Source organism: Canis lupus, chromosome 7 (genome assembly GCF_003254725.2).
Source record: "Canis lupus dingo isolate Sandy chromosome 7, ASM325472v2, whole genome shotgun sequence".
Taxonomy (NCBI): Eukaryota; Metazoa; Chordata; class Mammalia; order Carnivora; family Canidae; genus Canis; species Canis lupus.
Window position 1 is genome coordinate 43876208 of NC_064249.1, and position 22105 is coordinate 43898312.

The window sequence follows — 22105 nt, forward strand, 5'->3', positions numbered from 1 at the left end:
GGCAGGAGACGAATATGGCTTGGATCAAACTGGTCACTGGGATAAGTAGATTTAAGACTTATTTAAAAGACAGAACAGAATGTGATATTGATCTGCTACCATGAGGGGAGAAGATGACTCCAGTTTCTGGCATGAGCAACTGAGTAATTTGTGATACCACTGATTGATCTGAGAATGCTGGAAAAGGAGTAGGTTTTGAGGGGAGGAGAATCTAAGTTCAATGTAAGAAAATTTCATCTTAAGATGACTGTGAGACATCAAATGGAAACAGCCAATAGGCAAATGTATGCATTATCTCACTTGAAACAACAGATTGATGTGACAGGTTTTACTGTACTCATTTTTCAGGTAAGGAAAGTAAATTTGCCTAATCTACACATCAACTTAGGTGAATTATTGGGAGTAGAACCTAAATTCTCTACAACTTAATCCAAGTATTTTCAGTGAGCCATGCTGAGTCCTTCTACATCTGACTGATTAAACAAACCAAAAATAACATAATAGGATAGGAGACTTTGGCAGACGAGGCATCACGTCAATCCAAAGTTCTGTGATACCAGTATTGTGCTGTCCAACATGTGGTGTCAGCCTGACCACCTAGCAAGGCATATAGAATCCATCCTTGTACTCCATATTGCCGACAATCAGTCTTCCACTGAGAAGTGAGTGCCCAGCTCCACTGGGGTTTAAAGCTTCATCTGGGCTTCACATTTATACCAAACACTGTAACCATTATTGGTAAAAACTGTCAAAATACATTCATTCTAATCATGAGAAGGAAACTATTTCTCAAATTAGTTGTTTTACCAACAGCACCTACCAGCTATATATCCAGATGAAAGAGACAAGTGGAGTTTTGTTTAAAAAAAAAAATCAATAGATTGGCTCTTATGGAAGTCATTAATGCAAACTGTTTAGCAAGAGAGCCTGATTTTTCATTCCTGGTTGGCATTCCATAAAAAAAAAAAAAAAAAAAAAAAACTGTTGCACTGAGTCTCTAAACAAATCTATGATTAATAATCATATTCACATTGCCTGTCAATGTTCCTTGGTCCACTGACTGGAAAGGAAGGGACATGTGTGGTTCAGAGGAGAAGCTAAAACTGGCTGCGCAGGGGAGGGCCAACCTGGGCTGGACCCATATGTGGAAGGTGCTACTTCAGATTCTTCATCAGGGGTACAAGATACTAAAAGCAATATTTGCAAAAAGCTCAACATGGTGCTACACTCAGTCTTTTGACATGACCCTAGTGTAAAGTTCCTAACAAAAGGAAGAGTACCTTGGGGATGGGGCCACTTGTTTTCCATCTTTGTGGCAACTCTTCCTACCCCAGCCCCAAATTCAGTAGCTTGTGCATGGGAAGGAAGCATGTGAGCAGCAAGGGTGAGAGGCCCTGGGAAGGGTTTTATGGCAGATGCTGATGTTTTTGCCCTATCTACTATTATATAGTATAGTGAACTTTTTCTAGCCCTTAAATCGATTTTTATGGATTTCTGACTTTTTGCATGGGAGCTAGCCTTGATTTCACTCCTAAACAGAACTTGCCAACCAAAAACCCCAACTGGCACTTACAGTGAGAAAATAGTTTTGAATTTCTTAGTTGGTCTCAGATAATGAAGCTGGAGTTTCCTACCACACAGAAAATGTAGGAAGCTTTCCAGAACTTTATGTGCTTAACCTGGTTTTGGTTCTAGTAGCACCAGTCTTGCCATACTTGAGACTGATCTGGCCTTTGAGCTTGCAGCACTTCTGGAGGAACCAGCTGGGTGTTCTCTGGCTCTCCCTGGGGAAGTCACATCATGCCCATGTGGGGGCAAACCAGAATCAGGATACCTGGAGTCTAGTACCCTCTGTCACTTCCTCAGTATGGGGCCTTGGACAAGCTGTTCCATCTCTCTGTACCTCAGTCTCTTTATCTAGCAGGGCACATGACCTAGAGACAGTCTCTGAAATCCTTTCCAGAGGTAAAACTCTATGGATCATTTATTAGTTAAAAAGCACTCTTCTCATACATTTCCAATGAGAATTCTATATCACATGCTACAGAGAGAAGTAAGAGAAAGATGTCACTTCAGGAATTAAAATGCACATGCAGACAAGTGGGGCAGCTCACAGCAGCCCCTAAGCCACAGTCAACCATCTTTGTCTGCATTTAACTCCACTCTGTGAGTGTGTGAGCTCAGGTATTAAAGAGGCAGCTGGTAAGGACCCTCTAGGGAACTCCCACAGTGAGGTCCCAGGTGCTTCCCTCATGGCCCTGCCAAGGTTGAGTTAAGAATTCTCCAGGTAGGAACTCTTCTGAGATTATTTTCTGCTTAAGTTTTTGGAAAGTTTCCCCTGAGAAACCATGCTCTAGGAAATGGACAGCCATACTGGGGAGGGGGGTTCTACTGAACTATTTCTGATGAGGTAAAATTTGTCCTGATGGGAGCACCTCTGCAGCTTCAATCTCCCCCTGAATTCCACTCCCAGCTCCACAGGAACACTCTCCCCACCCTACCTCTTAGAACAGGAGTCCCCAAAGGAGAGGGGCTCTGTTTGTTTAAAAAAAAAAAAAAAAAAAGCCGTTCTCTCGGACATTAATCATGCCTCTAAGAGCGTTTATTAATGCCCTGTCAATTGTTCAGAGTGAAGGCAGCCTGTCAGCTGTCCTCCCTCCCCGTTAGCTGTGTGCAAACACTGGTGATTAAGCGCCAGATTTAACATCCTCATGAATATTTAAGAGGCTGTTTTTGAAAGTTTCCTGTCCTTTTACACTAATAGCCCCATTAAAACCTGTTTACAAGCCAGTCAAGAGAGTAACTGCATGCACTTAAAACATGAGAGTACTCCCCCAAGAGGGGCACATGACCATGTGAGGATCAATACACGGCTTAAAGTAAGACTGTCTGCCCACCCCCAGTGGAGCCCAGCCCCACCAGAGCCACAGAAAGGAGTTGGAAAAATCCCAACTTGTTAATTAGGCCAATGAGAGGGTTGTGGGGGAGCAAGCCCTGCTCCTGGGCTACCTGCTGCCCTATGTGGGGTGACCCCAGCTCCAGAGACTTTCCAGAAGTTGCCCAAAAAATGTCAACAGCAGCAGGAAGTTTGTCTTTGGGCCTGCTCATGTCCTAAATGTGGCCTTCCTGACTCTACTCCCAGCCCTGGACCCTTCCTCTGTTCCGTGACCCATCAGATGAATCTCCTGTGATGAGTTAATCAAATCTTAAGGAAAGGAAGATAATGAGACTCCAAAGGGATGAGAGGCAAATTTGTGAGGAAGATATTGGGAATGGCACAGTGTCTCTTTTCTGCACAGCACTTCCATCAGCACCTGAAGATGACTTTCCTGTAGTTGGGGAAGACAGAAGTATGGAAAACCACTTCCTCTCATAACAACCTGATGTTTTCTCCTTCTGAGGAGAAGAATGAATGTGCTAGTGAAACTAGGACAGCCCAAGGGCACCAGGTACACCTCTGTTCCCAGCCCTGGCAAGTAACACTCCCCAAGATGGCAGGTGCATGGAGGGACCTCTCTTACTCCAGATGGGGGAAACTCTCCAACACTAGGTCTGCTTCCCCACCCATTCCCTGGGTCTGTGCTGAAAAAGTCTAAGAATCCCCCTGAGAGCAAGGAGACAAGCCCCAAAACTCACCATCTGAATTCTTAGTGTTCTTTGCAAAGTTCACATATGGAGCATCTCATGTTCCAACCACATCATGGAGTCCCCTCCACATACAGATGAGGACTGCTCTGCTTTCTGACACAGTGCCTGGCCCAGAGATGAATTTTCCTTTCTTTTATAATGAAACACTATGCATACAAGGAAAACTTTTCAGCAGCAGATGAAAAATTTTTGTTTTTACATTCTACAAACACTTGTTCTTGTCAGACCCTAATTTTTGTTAATTTGATGAATACAAATTGGATCTAATTTTTTTAATGTCCATTTTACTGATTACATATAATATTAAAATATTATCATACATATAAGCTTTAGTATATTCTTATAGAAGATAATAAGGTTGTAGCAGTACTCACTGATCTGGAACATAGTCATCTGGAAATATCCTGTCTCTGGAGATTCTACAAGAAGCAAAATTTAAGCCAAAAGGCTTTTGAGCAGCTAAAATAAATACTGCAAGATCTGTGCACTAAAATTTTAGCATTTACTCAACAGGCCTGCATTTCAGCAGATTAATGAAATTTTTAATATAATTCTAATAAATCTAACTCTTTGTTTCTGTAGTCAGTTAGAAAGAAGAAGGAGGGAAAAAAAAGAAAGAAGGATTGCTAGAGAGAGACACGTTGATGGTGGGAAGAAATCACAGCTCCGGACACTGAGTGAGAACAAACATCCTCAGAAAGCGAGTCAAGATCCCCAACAGCACAGCACCCCAGGTGCACTTATTATTCCAGGGCAAAGAGCTTTCCACACTCCACAGGTCCTAGTTGTCAATAAGAAAGTAATAAGCTATAATACCATGTGCATAATGAAGTAGGGAAGCGTGTGACACTATTCTTTTAAAAGTCCATCTATCAGAGTTAAAATTTCTTTAGGTTGGAGTTTAAAGAGCTAAGCCTTCAGCTATCCAGAAATGCATCTCCAGAATGACTCATTTATCCTCTGCTTTTTTGTCTTTTATCTATTCATATTTCGTGTTTCCATCAAAGATCATTCAAAAAATTGGAGGGGTGCCTGAGTGGCTCAGTCGGTTAAGCATTAGACTCTTGATTTTGGCTCAGGCCACGATCTTGAGTGGGAGGGGACGGGGGTCATGGGATGGAGCCCTGAGCCAGGCTCCATGTCAACAAAGGGTCTGCTTGAGATTCTCTCTCTCTCTCCCTCTGCCTATCCCCCTGCTCATTCTCTCTCTCTCTCTCTCTCTCTCTCTCTCTTCAAAATAAATAAATAAACCTTTAAAAAAAGGAAGACTTGAGACGAATTTGTAAACTAGGAAGACAGGTTGACACACTAAGAAGCTGATTTCACTGCTTTACAAGCAATGATGTGCTGGGGTTGGGCCACTGGGGCACCAAGGACCCGAGGGTTGCATTTTCAGGGATTTTGTGAGCTAATGTTCAACACAGCCATTATTAGACAATGAGTTATATAAACTTGGAATCAAATAAATTATACTGAAAACAGAGGTAATAAGTCATCAAAACTCATCACTTCTTGATCAGTTTCCTAGACTTTACTCTGTCTATACCCTGGCAGCTGTTTGTGTCTATTGTCTCTGTGTGGAAACAATGCCTCATTGTGGTGGACCACTGCCCATCTGGCTAAACCCCACATTTAGTGACGTTACCTTGGCAGCTTAAAATGGCCATGGTGGGAGCATTTACACCACAGAAATTGGCAAACGCTACAAATAGAGTTTGTTCATTTCCCCCCTCAAGAGGTGGTTGTTAAGCATTTGCCAATACGTCACTGTTTATAGGCTATTGAGCATTTAAGTACGAGTGGGGGAAAGTTGCTGTACAACGAAGAAGAGTGATGGATTGGTTTTCGGTGACCTACATGCCTGTCCTGTCTCTGTTTCTAACTATATGATCTCAGGCAAGTGACCTGCTCCCTCGGAGCCTCCCTTCCCCCACCTGTCAAAGGGGAAGATTCAACTAGCCAATCTCAAGGGCCCCTTCTGGTTATAGCACTATCTGATCTATGATGACCCATTTACTTTTATTTTATTCTTTTAAGTTTTCATTTTAATTCTGGTTAGTTAACATACAGTGTTATATTAGTTTCAGGTGAATAACATAGTAAGTTAACACTTTCACACATCACCCTGTGCCTCATTTACTGTTAGGTTCAGCTAGCTTGGAGGTAACATATGTTGGCCCTTGGCCAATGGGAGGCAAGGAGTTTAGATATCCAGCAACTCCTCTCCTTTTTTCAAATGTTTCCCAGAAGAACGTGATGGTAACCATGGTAAAGCAGCCAAAAGGACCCAGACCAGATGAAATCAGATCACAGAGCATGAGGGACCTGTTTACTTTCACTGCAACTTGCCATTAACACTGGCAGTGCCATTTCTGAGAATCCATGCATTCTCTAAATAATATAAGCCTCAAGAAATCCTATAACTGTTCAGTGCTATGATCCAGAGACTGTCAGAGTGATGCCCTGGAAAATGAAAAGGCTTTGGAGTCAGAAGATCTGGCTTTTGGTTCATGACATCCCAATTTGCTTCTACTGCTTATATAAGGCCAAACTAGCCTCCTCCACACCACAGTTTCCAATTAAATGTGAACAATTGCTGGTCATACAGATTGAGTGCAACCTTTCTGGAGAGACATTTGGGTGGTACTTATTCAAAGCAAGTTGTTTATCATATGGCTCAGCAACAGTTCTCTGGAGTTTGTATCCCAAAGAAATTCTCACTCAAGCCCATCACCAGTGGTGAAGATGTTTGTGTGTACAGAGCTGGAGGCCATCAAGGTTTCCACTAGGGGACGTGGATGAATAAAACATGATGGACCTATACCATGGAGTATTATGCAGCATTTAGAGGTAGGGGGGTAGATATATATAGCAACTTGGATCACTCTTGAAAACATAGTGTAGAGTGAAAAAAACAAAGCAGAGTGAGATCTACAGAATATTACCACTTATGTAAATGAAAGCTGCATACACATTTTACATGTGCACATATAAATAACAAGGTAAACATGAGACACATTTAGAATGATTGCTTGTGTGGAAGAAGGGAAATGTGAGTGGCAGAGAGTAATAAGAGGGAATGGATTGATTAATTAATTATTAAGACAAGAGAAGGGCAGGGTATAAACTGTAGATGCTAGTGTGCCATGTGCCATGTGCTGAGAAATATGATTAACTCAGCCCTCTGAACCTAAGCCCAATAAAAAATAATGTAAATTGTAATAATCCTTTCCCTACCCCACACAGCTTTTGTGAGGGTCATATAGATAATATACGTGAAAATTATTTACAAACCATGAAATGCTACTCAGATATGTAATTAGTATCATCATCTTTACAGAGCAGCTGAGAAATAGTCAAGGGGAACTAAAGAAAAAAAAATCAAGATATATGCAAAGGGTCTAATCTTTCTGTCTTAAGTTTGACTATTAAGGTTAAAAATCCCTTAATTAAATGTGCTTCTGTAAATTACACGTGTTTAGATAAAAATTATGGTCAGTCTTAATTCTTCTTCTGGGTAACATATTTGTGTAGACACTGCTGATTGCTTCTTTCCTTAGGGATATGGTACCCTACTATTTTTCCCTTAGCCTTTATTCCCAAAGATCAACAGTGATTAGTCCAAGATGAGCCCAGTAGTGCCACTTCCAATGCAAGTGAGTGCCTTAGTTAAGGGCATGGCACTCAGTTTTGGTAAAAGATATGAAAGGGGAGTTTTGCTTAGAGAGATCTCCTGGAAGAAATTTTTCCCTGTTAGAAAAGGAGAGAGAGACAGAGAGATACGGTTGAGGGCTTCCATTTCCTCTTCCCTTGAAGCATGAGTTCTTGAAGATTTGCTCTCTGCCGCTCAGGCAGCCACTTGTGATCTTGTGGCAAGAAGTCTAAGAACCAAAAGCTAACAATCTGGGGTTGAGTGACATTAAAAAAAGAACCTGGATCCTAGATGACACCAGATGGTCGAGCTACCATACCAAATCTAAAACTGTCCAGACTTCTAGCCATTTGAGTTCATTAAATGTCTTTTTTATATTAGCAGTGGCTATACATTAGGTACTGTTAGCCAGATGTTATTGGCCACCAAACACTTCCTGACTGGCATATTTAACCTGGCCCATCCCAAAGAAGAGATCTTCCATTTCCTATGCATGTTATAGATAAAACATCTTCCTCTTCCCAGCTTCCCAACATTATCCTACTTGTTATATTTGGCAACCTCTACAGAAGGGGAGAGCTAACGTAAGTGGAAAAAAACCTGGGCCTCTGTTTGGAATGTCAGGAATTCTGAAAAGGTACCACCTACCCAATTTTAACTCTAAAGCCAAAGATGATGAGAAATGCCCGGTAAGAAGTGATCATGGGCAAATGTGTGGGCTGGAGAGGAGAAGACATGAAGCTGCATGAGAACTGCTTTGAAGTTTTCTAAGACCTGGGTGTAGAAGAGGACCTAGGCTATTGTGTGTTGTCCCACTGGACCCCTGGGGGAAAGTTAAGGGAGATGAGTTTTAGCTTAATACTTCTAATTAGAGTTGCCCAACTCCCAGACACCTTCTCCTATATGGCTTCTGGACCCACAACAAAGCATTATATTATAATTTATGTTATATAGCAAGTCTTTAAGGTCCAATCCAAGTCCAAGAGTCTAAAATTACATAATCTTCTTTAAAAATGCAAATTATCTTCAAGGTCAAAATTTAGTGAATACAAGTGAAGGCAGAGGCCCTTGATGGAGGTAACCATGCAGAGTAGAGAATCTAAGGCTATTGAAGTTTATATTCCAACTCTGCATCTTTGGAGAAAAGAAGATATGATCATTTCCTTTAAAAGTTAAAATCAGAATTATTATATGATCCAGCAATTCCACTTCTGCATAAATACCCAAAATGATAAAGACAGAAACTCAAAGAGATAGTCACACAACCATGTCCATAGCAGCATTATTTATAATATCCAATAGATGGAAGCCACTCAAAGCCACCTATAAGCAAAATATGGTCTATACCTACAATGGAATATTATTCAGTCTCAAAAAGGATGAAAATTCTGACACATGCTACAACATGAACAAACCTTGAGAGTGTTATAAGCCAGTCACAAAAAAGACAAATGCTATGTGATCCCACTTACATGAAGTAGCAAGAAGAGTCAAATTCACAGAGCTGGAAAGTAGAATGGTGGTTGTCACTGTTGTTTAATGGGTACAGACTTTCAGTTTCACAGGATGAAAAGAGTTCTGGAGATTGGTTGCACAATAACATGAGTATACTTAACACTATTGAACTGTGTATTTAAAAAGGTTAAGATGATAATTTTATGTTATGTGTACGTTACCACAATTTTAAAAAGAAAGAGAAAAAAGAAGTGGTTGTTAGGCATTTGTATAGCCCTCAGACCCAGGAGATCTTTTCTCCACAGTCTTGGATGCGAGGATCCCACTCCCTCTATACCCAGAACAAAGGCAGCAAGGAGGAAGAGGAGGTAGGTACAGTCACTGCTCAGAATCTCTGCCCAGAAACTAGCCCTGCTTTGAGGGAGTCATCATCTCCCTCCTACAAATTGCATTGCCCTGATTCCTGCTGTAGCCCAGTTGGGGAAAATGATTTTGCCTGGGATCATTAGTGACATTAATGACATTCACATTAGTGACAGCCAAGACCAGAACCCTCAGAGTTTCAAGAACTGACCCCTCACTCACAGGTAGTTTGGTGGAAGTATTATTTAGCACTGCTAAAGAACTTCATATTTGCAAAGTGCTTTATGCCCATCTATTATTCATGCAGTAATGAGAATACTTAGATTGCGCCTTTTCTCCAAGGAGCTCAAAGCACTTTGTAAATGTTAACTCATTCACCCCCTATGTCCCAGTGGGACAGACAGAAATCCTCACCCCTTGGCTCTGCACTTGGTAAAGAGTAAGCCCAGCAAAGGCAGCAGTTGTGATGGAAAGCAGGCTCAGAACCAGGAACCTCCAAGTTCCTGTCCCCTCATTGTCTTCTATCTATCTAAACGGTATTCCTGCTATTGAAATAAAAGCCCTAGAATCCAATGGGATAGTTCTCTGAGGCTGAACAGCATGTATGATGGCAGAGGAAAAGAACTTAATTCGTTAGGAAGGGGAAGAGAAAGGTAATCAGGCTTTCTAGCCATGTAACAGCCAACATTTGCTGAGTGTTCATGATGCACCAGATTCACAACCCCTAAGTCACTCTCTTAAATCTTCATCTTACTCCTGTGGTTGAGTAATGATCATCCACCTTCTTCATAGAAGGAAACTGGGCTGGGAGAGGTTATGAAGGCTTTCTGAAGGCTACTCTGGACAGTGGCAGGCAGCACTGTGACTAGAATCCAGGTCGAACTCCAGGACTTGTGCTCTAAAGCCACATGTGAAACTCCTTTTTCCCAGTGTGAAGGGATAATCATGCCAGAATCCATTACTCAGTAATGTTACAAAATCCCATCCTTGGAAAAGCTACCTACTGAAGTCAATAAGGAGGGAGAGAGATGAAGGAAGACCTTCCAAAAGGACGTTCTCACCCTTTTCTCTGACATCCCATCACCTGGGACTTGCATCTAGCATAGCATAAGCCATGTCACAAGATAGCTACTCACAAGGTTGTAAGCTCTGTATCTCTGTCATCTTTACATCTCTAGCACTAAGCCCAGTATGCATTTGTGGCAGCAGAGGGAAGACAAGACTTTGAGACAGGCCTTAATGCATATCTGAACCAATTGTTGATAATTTAATGATTTTACATTTTAAGCTATTGATGTGGGTCATAAGTTTCATTTTGAAATTTCACTCTCTACCCCCTCATCTTCCACAAATACGGAACAACTGATCAACAGAGAGTATTGAGTACCTGCAGCATGACCGGGATGTGGGGTGTACTAAAGATATCGATGAGGTGGTCTGTCTTTATCCTCCCAGAGTTTATATTCCAGTTAAAGTCATGAAGGTAGCTTTGCGCAGTGGCAGCATCGTAGCCAATGAGGTTTATCCGAGGCACGATTGTTGCTAATTAAAGTCATGATGGTAACACACAAGAGGCAATTAATGAATGACACAAGTTAAATGTACATGCTAAACTGTGGTTTAGACCTGAGAGCCTTGGGCAGTTGAGACCAGGGAAGACTTCATGGAGAAAGTGGTACTTGAGCAAGCCATAAGAAGATGGGCAAGCATGGCAGGGAGAATAGAAGACTTTCCCACTGAGAGGACATTTGGAGCTGAGATAGGGCAATGAGCGTGAGCTGTGCGCTAGAGGAGGAAAAGCCCAGGGGCGGTGGGAGGAGGTGGGGGTGGGCATTACAAAGGTTTTTCTCTACCAGTCACAGATGTTTCCAGAATTCCTTGAAAACCAGCCATTGGCATGGAATGTGCAAAAAGCTGTCCAGCATTAACCCTGGTTCCAAGGAATCATTTCTCTACCCCCTTTGTTCACTTAACAAAAAAAGGAGTAGGGCTTTAAACTGGAGTGTCCTCTTTTAATGAATACCAACTCACGGGGGTTCATGACTTGAGTCAGAAAACCTGGCAATCCATGAAGGAGCAATGCATTCTGAACAATATTAGAACTTCCTAGTACTGCAGTAATATGAACTTCAACCACTGACTAAAGACTGCTCCATGAATTAGCAGTAGTCATAGAAGTCTAAGAACAAATATCCCAGGTATTTTTAAAAATATTTTATTTATTTATTCATGAGAGACACACAGAGAGAGTGAGGCAGAGACACAGGCAGAGGGAGAAGCAGGCCCGATGCGGGACTCGATCCCAGGACTCCAGGATCATGCCCTGGGCCAGAGGCAGGCGCTAAACCGCTGAGCCCCCCAGGGATCCCCTATCCCAGGTATTAAACGTAACAACTAATGTAATTGTCAAATACAGATGGAAAAACTAAAAAGGGACCCGGGTAGAAAGTGAAAATGCCTGCCATAGTAAAGTCAGCTCGGAAATGAAAACACATTTCCCTTGTTCCTTGTGGCCCCAGCTCCTTATTATGGTGATATTATTATTATTGTACAATCCTCGCTGTTGGCATCAGGATGTCTTCTCTTCACTAAGCTCCATTTCCTTGAGAAGACTGAAAATTTAGCATTCCCTGGTTAAGCTGCAATCTAAACTCCCATATTTTTCTCATTCTGGAGAGCAAATCCATACATAAAGACACATACACACACACACACACACACACACACATACACACATGCACCCAAATAGTAGCTGGTTTTATGCATCAGTGCAATCAGTAGATGCCTATAAGTTGAAGACCTTAGAAACATCTCTGCCCACATCACTTGAAGCAATCTCCCTCACTAGCCTCACGACACCATCTTCAGGGCAGCTTGATGAAAAGGCTCCTGGAGACACACTGAACACCCCCTTGAAATATTTTTACCTAAAAAAAAAAAAAAATCAAATTTGAATCTAATAATACCACTAGATTTTACAACCAATTTATAGAAAATAAATCAGATAAAGAAAACACATAGACAAGATCACAGGGATGCAGCCAAAAAAAAATCAAACTGAGAAAAATTCTATAAGAACAAACAACTCGGTTTCTTCAAAAATAAATTATAAGGATAAGAAGAGATGGAAGGGTGATTTATAGATTAAAGGTTAAAAGACAAGCAGTAATTGTGCTCCTTGGTATTTACCCAAAGGAGCTAAAAATTTATGTCCACACAAAAACCTGCATAGAGATGTTTGTAGCTCTGTTCATAACTGCTCAAACTTGGAAGCAATCAAGGTGTCCCTCAATAGGTAAATGGGTGAATAAATTGTGATCCATCCAGACAATGAAATGTTATTCAAGTGCTAAAAAGAAATGAGCTACCAATCCACAAAAAGACATGAAGGGAACTTAAATGCATATTACCAATTGGAAGAAGTGATTCTGAAAAGGCTACATACTGTGACAATGGAATTCAACTCTAGGACATTCCATAAAGTGCAGACCACGGAAACAGTAAAAAGAGTAGTGGTTGCCAGGGATTGGGCGAAGGGAATCGTGAATAAGAAAGCACAGAGGATGTTTAGAAGAGTGAAACTAGTCTGTTGGATATTATAATGGTGGGTACATGTTGTTATATATTTGACCAAACCCACAAAACGTACAGCACCAAGAATGAACCTTAATGTAAGCTGTGGTCTTTGGGTGATTATGATGTGTCAGTGTCGGCTCACAGATTGTAACAAATGTCCCACTCTGGTGGGGGGTGTTGATAATGGGGGCAGCTGTGCAGGAGGCAGGGGTCAGGAACGGACCATATTGGAGATCTCTACATCTTCCTCTCAGTTTTGCTGTGAACTTAAAACTGTTTTAAAAAATAAAGTCTACTTTTTTTAAGTTACATCCAGTGCAACATTTGGACTTTATTTGGACATTGATTCAGACCAAAACACACACACACACACACACACACACACACACTCACACAAACATATATAAAATGTTTGAAAAAATATGGATATACCAAGAAAATTTAAACACTGGATATTTGATGTTATGTTTTAGGTGCAATAAAGGTATTGTGGTTATATTTTTTTTTCTAAAGACTACTTTTGTTTCAGAAATACTTCCTGAGGGATCCCTGGGTGGCACAGCAGTTTGGTGCCTGTCTTTGGCCTAGGGCGCAATTCTGGAGACCCGGGATCAAATCCCACGTCGGGCTCCCGGTGCATGGAGCCTGCTTCTCCCTCTGCCTGTGTCTCTGCTTCTCTCTCTCTCTCTCTCTCTCTCTGTGACTATCATAAATAAATAAAAATTAAAAAAAAAAGAAATATTTCCTGAAATAATTACAGACAAAATGCTACCGAGTCTCTATTTACTTCAAAAGTCTCTATTTACTTCAAAAGTCTCTATTTACTTCAAAAAGCCAGTGGGGCTGGGGGATGAGGAGTAGAGATGAACTAAGACTGGCCTTGAGCCTGGGCAATCAGTACGCCGGGATCCATTACACTGTATCCTTCACTTTGGTATGTACTGGAAACTTCACATCATAAAGCATATGTTCCTCTCTTCTCTGCTCTCCTATTGCTTTGGTGTTTTACATTTTCATGCTTGATTTTTCTCCCTGCTGTGTGTTCCATGTGTCAGTCCTCTCTCCAGACTACACTGGAAGACAGCAGACTTCCCGCTCTTTCCTCCCACAGGATCCCAGCAGATCTGAGCTCTCCATTGACCATAGGACTGGCACATGGGCAACAATGCCACTTACCCAGTTGCTGAAGCTGGCTGTGGGATTGACCCCTCACCCAACCTCCTGGTGCCCCTCCAGTTCCCTCCTAGTTAGCTCTGCTGTCATCACCCCATCCCCTTAGCCCCTCACCCCCAGCTCGGGCCACTGTTGATCTGGCCAAACCAGCCTCCTGGCTTGCACCTTTCTAATCTGTTCTACAGAGACCATCAAGGCATCAATTCTAGGATGTAATTGCGGTCATGTCACTCCTCTGTTTCAGGTAATCTGGGTGGCTGTTCGGTTGTCCTCCAGATGATACCCAGTCTCACTCCCTGCCTCAGAGGCTCCTGGTGATGTGGTCCTTCCTTCCTCCCAGGCCTCACCTGCTCCCACTCCATCTAAGCTTTAGCCAGACTGAATATTTTTCAGTCCTTCTCAAGGAACTATGCTGTCTCTCCTACAGCCTTCCAGAGGCCGTTTTGGGGGGGCCTGAAACACTTCCCCCACCCACCTCTCCTAACTCAATTGCTGGTCTCAGCTGACACACCACTTTTTCCTGGAAGACTTTCTGGAAAACCCTGCACTGGGTTACATGCGCCTCCACTGTGTTTTCAGAGCACTCTGCATTATAATTTGCTTCCCCTCTGTTTCCTCTTCCCCACAGCCTGTTCACAACCTTTTTAACAACCAAGATCTGATTTCAACTCAGGTCTTGATTTCAGGGTCCTGGGATCAAGCCCCATGTTGGGTACCCCCTCAGCAGAGAATCTGAGATTTTCTCTCCCTCTCCCTCTGCCCTTCCTCCTTCTCATGCTCTCTCTTTCTGTCTCTCTCTCTCAAACAAATATTTTAATAATAATAATAATAATAATAATAGGGATGTTGACTTATCTAAAGTCCTGCCTGATAGATAAAGGGAGATAATCAGTGATTTCTCAAGCTGCAACCCTGCCATGAGGATTCTTGGTTAAACAAGACTCTTAAAGGGTGCCTAGGGCAGTGAGTTGTAGGAACTGGGGAAGGCCAGCCGGGGGCGGGGGGGGGGGGGGGGGGGCAGGGCCACTGGCTTCTAGTATTTGTTCTGTAACCACTTGGCTGTGTGTCCTATGAGCTTCCATTTCCTTTTACATAAAATACACCACTGGGGCAGTGATTTCTGCACTCTCAGCTTCAACATGCTTTGAATCCATGGCCAAATCAGTAGGACAAAGAATCAGATAAAAAGAACTTTTAGTGAATGGGAAAAGTTCCCCTATGTCTTGGTTGGATTTCCCCCAGAAACAACCTGGAAGACAAGAATTTGAGTGCAAATACTTTATTTGGGAGATGATTCCAACAAGCACCAGAAGGGAAGTAAGAAAGTAACACAGGGAAGAAAAGGCAGGTAATGGCATGTGAGCCAGCAATCAGGTGAGCACTGAGGGGAAGCTCAGTCACGCCAATGGACAGTGTAGAACAGGCCAGAGTTGTCCAGTTTGAGGGACAAGTACTCAGGTACTCAGGATGTTTATATACCTGCTTCCATCAATCGTTGCCTCAAAGCCATACCCAAGGGCATGAAGTCCCCAACACTCCCAGCCTGCAAGGAGAGTCCAATTCACTGGCAAGTCACACAGGCTTTCTCTTGGAAGCCTGGACATCCACTAGAACAGTTAGTGTCAAAAGGATATGGGGCAGGACACCAAAAGCGACCACCTGTGACTTAACCGGGTGCATCCTTACCTCTTGCGCTTTGTCCTACTTTTTCCAAGACAGTCAGAAGCAAATGAAATCAGGTCTCAAGATCTAGCAATGGCTGAAATTATTCATTGTGATTTTTATTGTTCCACCTATGTTTATTTGTGCATTTCTTATTTATATAAGACAAGGGAAACATGCCGATTCTGCAGCTCCTGGGTGGTGTGGCCTTGAAGGCTATGCCGGAATCTCTTGGAAGTGCCCAGAGCAGCAGTTTCAAATCTTTCTCACCTGAAGAACACTTTATCATGTTTCTGGGCCCCACTTGTTTGTTTTTTTGTTTGTTTGTTTGTTTTTTACAGCTTCAGGGAAGGACTCAAATTCCATCCTAATTAGACGTATACAACTTCACCTGTTTTGAATCTACCTACATGCAAATGAGCCCCTGAGAAGGTTCCTTAGGATGGAGAAAGGGGTTTGGATATTGCCTTGGATTTTTTTTAATCCTACGTAGGCATCCTTTTTAACAACCAAGATCAGATTTCCCCCTGAAATATTTTTTTATTAAAAATCAGAAATAAAAATCAAATTTCCGTTACATTTCTTTTACTCTCTTTTTTTTTAAACTATTGAATCCAGTCCAACAGCTGGTGTTTTGGTTGTGATTTTTTCTGCTGTTGCGATTGTCTCCATGACTCAGATGACCATCCTGCCTGCTTTTTTTCACTCATCAGTGCATCATTTTGGCACTGTGCAGACACAGCTTGAGGCGATTTGGAGGCAGTGACTGGTAACTGCACCAGAAGCAAATCTGCAGATTCTGTCTGGGGCTTGTCTTCGTTTCAAATGCAGGTGACTAAATGACACCTGCCTGCCTGTCCCTCCTCCACCGACAACACACGTTCACTGTCATGGGCTTCAGCCAACTCCATACAGTGCAGCGCTCAAAAGGAACTCATCAGAAGACTTGGAAATGACAGAGCGAACACCAGGAGCTTGTTTCTAATGATATTTTCAATCACCAAGGATTTCTCTCTAAGCCATGTTTGTCTGTTTTTTTCAAATTAATAATAACACTATCCTTCCCCCAAAACGTGGCAAAAAACTCATTGAAAAGGGGTCGATGGTCTGAGATTGAAACTCTGGGAACCTCCCTCCCTCTCTTCCAGTTAATGGGTCAGGCCAGCCAGCCAGGGACAACATGCTGAGAAGCTAGAAATTTCCCTCTAAAATGATTCGTATGGTTTAAAAATAGAAAGAACAGCAGTGGCTTTTTGTTTGCTTGTTTGTTTGTCTTTCTCAACTGCTGCTCTCACATAACAAGAGGCAGTGGAGACTGAGAAATCAAAGAGAAGGAAAATCCAGAGACTCTCCAAAAGCTTTACTTCTCAAATCAATGGATAAACCAAGACCACATTCTCCTGCTCCATTTCTCTTGGTCACCAACATGGGGCAGAACGGGGAAGAGCATTATCCCAGTGAGTCTGTGGGTCTGGGCTCCAGTTCTGGTTCTCTGTGAAATTGGGCAGGTCTCCTCACTTCTCAGGCCTCAGTTCCTCACTTCTGATTCCTGCCCTTGCCACCTCAACTACAAATACTGACATGCATTAAGCTGGTCAGAGACTTCAGCAATTCCCAATGCATTCTAAGAAATGGTTGTTTTTAACAACCCACTGCAAGTGCAAAGGGATGAGCAAAGCTGTATAAGAGAAGTATATGCAGGTGTATAGGAGGGAAGCACATGCTAAACAAAGTGTCCCCATGGGTAAGACTCCCAATGAGACTATGCAGGTAAGGGAGGATAGGAGGTAGCAGGCAAGGCTGGGATGGCCTTCTGCTCAGAATGCGAATAATTTCCCCTCATTATCTGAGATCTGAACAGGTGAGCACGTGACTTTGGTCAGAGGCATTTGTCAACCTTCTATTTCAGGTAGATGAAATATCTGAAGATCTCTTTTCATGAAAACATCTTAAATACTGGGTAAATGTAAAAATTACATTTCTAAATGCACTGGTGAACTGGCACAATCATACAAAACACACAAACATCAAAAATAAAGTAAAAGCAAGAATTCCAAGGGGAAATGAGTGGCAGGGTTGCCATGGGGATCACTTCTGAAAACTGAACACCCTGAGTTTCCACTTTGTTTTCATTTGTCTTCTTGTGTTTTTTTTTTTAGATTTTATTTTTAATAAAGGGAGACAGAATGTAAAGACTGCTAACTCTGGGAAATGAACTAGAGGTGGTAGAAGGGGAGGAGGGCGGGGGGTGGGAGTGAATGGGTGACGGACACTGGAGGTTATTCTGTATGTTGGTAAATTGAACACCAATAAAAAATAAATTAAAAAAAAAGATTTTATTTTTAAGTAATCTCTACACCAACGTGGGGCTTGAATTTACAACTCCAAGATCAAGTCACACTCTGCCAACTGAGCCAGCCAGGCACCCTCCAAGTTTCCACTTTGTTGGCTACATTAGAGATAAGGTCGGAGACCCTGACATAAAACTAGAATCACAAAGAACTACACCCTTTATAAACGGCAAATGATAAATGATTCTGCTGCTGAGACATGTGTCTATTTCAGCCACCATTGGGTGGGAAAAAAAATTTCTTCCATCAGAATCGTGTATTTTATAAGCTGGACCTCACGCAGGATTTTGGTCTGAATTTGTACTACTTATGTGGTCCAATTAATCTCAAGATTAGGCTTCAGTTGAAAATGATCTTGGGAACAGGAATGAACCTCAAAAACATTATGCACATTATGTGAAAGAAGTCAGATATTATATGATTTCATGTATAGGAAATGCCAGAAAAGGCAAAATTACAGAAGATGAAAGTAGATTAGTGATTGCCTGGGGCTAAGGGGTGGGAATGCCAGATAACTTTAAATGGTCAAAGGGATCTCTGAAGAATTACAGAAAAGTTTTAAAATTTGGTAATAGTGATGAGTGCACATCTTTGCAAACGTACTATAGCTCACTGCTATATATGCTTAAAATGGGAGAAATTTACAATATGCACATGATAGCTCAACAAAGTTGTTTTTAAAATTGCCCTGGGCTGATAGTGTCTGGGTGGCTAGCTAAAGGAATGCAAGTCCTCTCTGAAGGACTATAACTTCATAAAGAATTCCCACAGATTAAAGTTCCAAATAAGGGATGCCTGGATGGCTCAGCGGTTAAGCTCTGCTTTCGGCTCAGGGCCTGATCCTGGAGTTCAGAGATTGAGTCCTACATCGGGCTCCCTGAGGAGAGTCTGCTTCTCCCTCTGCCTATGTCTCTGCCTCTCTCTGTGTGTCTCTCATGAATAAATAAATAAAATCTTTAAATAAATAAATAAAGTTCCAAATAAAATTAGCACCTCATAGTTGAAAATCATAAGACACAAGAAGCCAAGACATTATGAGTTAGTTAGATCTAGCAAAAACACAGATAACAGATCCAGCCAACAAAGACTTCATGTAATGAATTAAATAACACAAAACAAACAATAACTATAATTTTATTCATTATAATTATGCAGTAAAAGGGACACTTGGAAATAAGTGCAAGCAACAAGGCTCTACCTACAACCAAATAGAATCAGAGAGATTTTCCAGAAATTTTATATGCATATTTGAAATGGAAACTTTAATAAACTGCTTAAATGGTAGAATAATAGTAGCTAAAGAAAGAATTATCAAACTGCAAGGTAGATCTAAAGAAATTAATCAGAAGTCAGAGCAAAAAACAAAAGTTTACAAGACATGTAGGATAGGTGGAGAAGAAGGTGTTCTACATGATGAACCAGAATTCCTAAAAGAGACCATAGAGAGCATGGAAGAGGTAGTAACTGAAGAGATTGTGGCTAAGAATTTAAAAAAAAATCAGTCCTCAAAATCAGGAGTCCCCAAATAATCCTAATCAAGGAAAACAAATCTAGTCATTATACCATAATTGAAACACATCAAGGATAAAAAGAAAACATTCAAAATAGGAGTCCTAGGTGGCTTGGTCATTGAGTGTCCAACTCTTGGTTTCAGCTCAGGTCTGACCTCAGGGTTGTGGGATTGAGCACCAAGTGGGACTCCACATTCAGCAGGAGTCTGCTTGTGATTCCTTCTCCCTCTTCCCTTCCCCTACTCTAAAATTAATAAATAAATCTTAAAAAAAAAAAAAAAAAGAAAAGAAACATTCAAAATAGGCAGGAGGGAGTGAATGATCACCAGTAAAGGAGTGGCAGTTAGAAGGATGGCTAATTTCTCAGGGCAGCCATGAAAGCCAGAACACAATGAGCTAATATTGCCAATGTGCTGAGAGAAAGTAACAGTCAACTTAGAATTCTATAGCCACAAAAACTATCTTTCATGCAGTAACTGAAAATAATTTTTAGACAAAATAAGAGAGAGAAAGCAAAGGGGAGAACACACCCCCAACAAATCCTCATTAAAGAAAATTCCAAAGAATATACTACTACAGGCAGGCAGAAAATAATTCTTACAGGCAAAGAAAAAGGAACAATAAATGAAAAATCCTGCTAAATGAGTGAATAAACAATAGACAAAAATGGTGACAAATGTGAAAGTCAATGACTATACAGCTACATGTGTAAGTAAATATAAATAAATCACTGGCTCTATGCAACAATATTAATAATGTCCAACTTGCAAAACTAAATAACAAGAATAAAATGCAACAGAACTGAATAGAAAGCAACAGTAGCTGGTAAATTGGGCAAGAGATAATTTGAGTTAAAGTATTAGTCTTTGTATTGCTCAGGAGGATGATAAAGATATTTAGACTTTGTTAAGTTACTTAGGCAATTTAAAATAACCATAATGGGGTACCTGGCTGACTCAGTTGGAATAGCATGTGACTCTTTTATTTTTTTTTAATATTTTATTTATTTACTCATGAGAGACAGAGAGAGAGAGAGAGAGAGAGGCAGAGACACAGGCAGAGGGAGAAGCAGGCTCCATGCAGGGAGCCTGACACAGGACTTGATCCCTGGACTCCAGGATCACGTCCTGGGCCAAAGGCAGGCTTCCAACCACTGAGCCACCTGGGTACCCCCGAGCATGTGACTCTTGATCTCAACCTCAGGTCATGAGTTCAAGTGCCATTTTGGGCATAGAGATTACTTAAATAAATAAATAAGCTTTTTAAAAATAAAATAACCATAATAATTGTAAAGTAGCATATAAATGATAAAACAAATGCAAAATAAGATGAGAACATTAATTTTAAAAAATTAACCCAAGAGAAAGGAAGAATGAAGAAAACAGAAAAGCAGGGCAGATAATATATCAAGATGAAATGTTAGATATAAATTCAAAAGTATCACTAATCAAAATAAATCCATTTCAATACATCAAATTACCTGGTTAAGGGCAGCTTGGGAGGCTCAGCCATTTAACACCACCTTCGGCCCAGGGCATGATCCTGGAGACCCAGGACTGAGTCCCTCATCAGGTTCCCTGCATGAAGCCTGCTTCTCCCTCTGCCTGTGTCTCTGCCTCTGTGTGTGTGTGTGTGTGTGTGTGTCTCTCGTGAATAAATAAATAAAATCTTAATAAAAAAAAAGAATTATTTGGTTAAAACACATTGTTGGCTATACTAGTCAATATAGGCCAAGATGCACTGAGGTTAAAAGTAAGTGACTCCAGGGGCACCTGGGTAGTTCAATCACTTAAGTGTTCAACTCTTGATTTCAGCTCAGGTCGTGATCTCAGGGTCCTGAGATCGAGTCCCATGTTGGACTTCGTACTCAGTGGGGAGTCTGCTTGAGATTCTCTCTCTCCCTCTACCCCTCTCCCCCACCTCTCAAAATAAATAAATCTTTTTTTTAAATGTGACCCCCAAATCTTAGTAGCTTACAACAGAGATGTTTGTTTCCATTATTTATTGCTTCAAAAAAAAAAATACCCTAAACCTTAGTGTCTTAAAATGACAACTATTTATTACTTCTCATGATACTGTGGTTTGGTTGGGCAGTTCTGTGCTCACTCACAGAGCTGCATTCCTCTGCTGAGTCATGGGAGATGCAAGGTCTAACACAGCCTCATCTTGGTAGGAACAACTAGAAGGCTGAAACCTGTCAGAGTCCCCTGGTACTTAAGGGTAAGGGTAACTTACCCTTTTATAAGGGTAACTTAAAAAAAAAAAAAAGATTATTATTAGAAGTGCTACTGAAGTGTGAACTAGTTAGGTGGGGAGAGAGGTGGAAACCACAAAATACCTGGATGATATACAATCCTAAGAATTAACCCCAATAAAATTTCAGAGAATATTATATGTTATGCTAACAGGGCTAACTGACATTGATAGTTACGGATTATTATGGAGCTTGTGCCCAAGAGGTCAAGCTATTGGGAAGAATCTCAAGAGGTTTAGGTCACTGCTGTGTTCACTACACACACCAAGCACCCCACTGCCATTTAAAGACCTCTACTCTGGTTAGAAACTGAGTACTGGCATTCCCCCAAATTTCATCAAATCCAGCCCACTCCACCATGGGTCACGGATATGGGAAAATGTTAGGACATGCATTTTGGATGAATCAAACCATCAGCAAGCATTACTGACCACCCTTTATGTGTTCACCTCTCTGCTAT

General features: G+C 41.4%; 1 pseudogene; it reads left to right on the top strand.

Moving 5' to 3' along the window:
- The first annotated feature begins 10603 nt into the window (after positions 1 to 10603).
- LOC112649006 (U4 spliceosomal RNA) lies at positions 10604 to 10716 on the top strand (annotated as a pseudogene).
- Positions 10717 to 22105: the final 11389 nt, after the last annotated feature.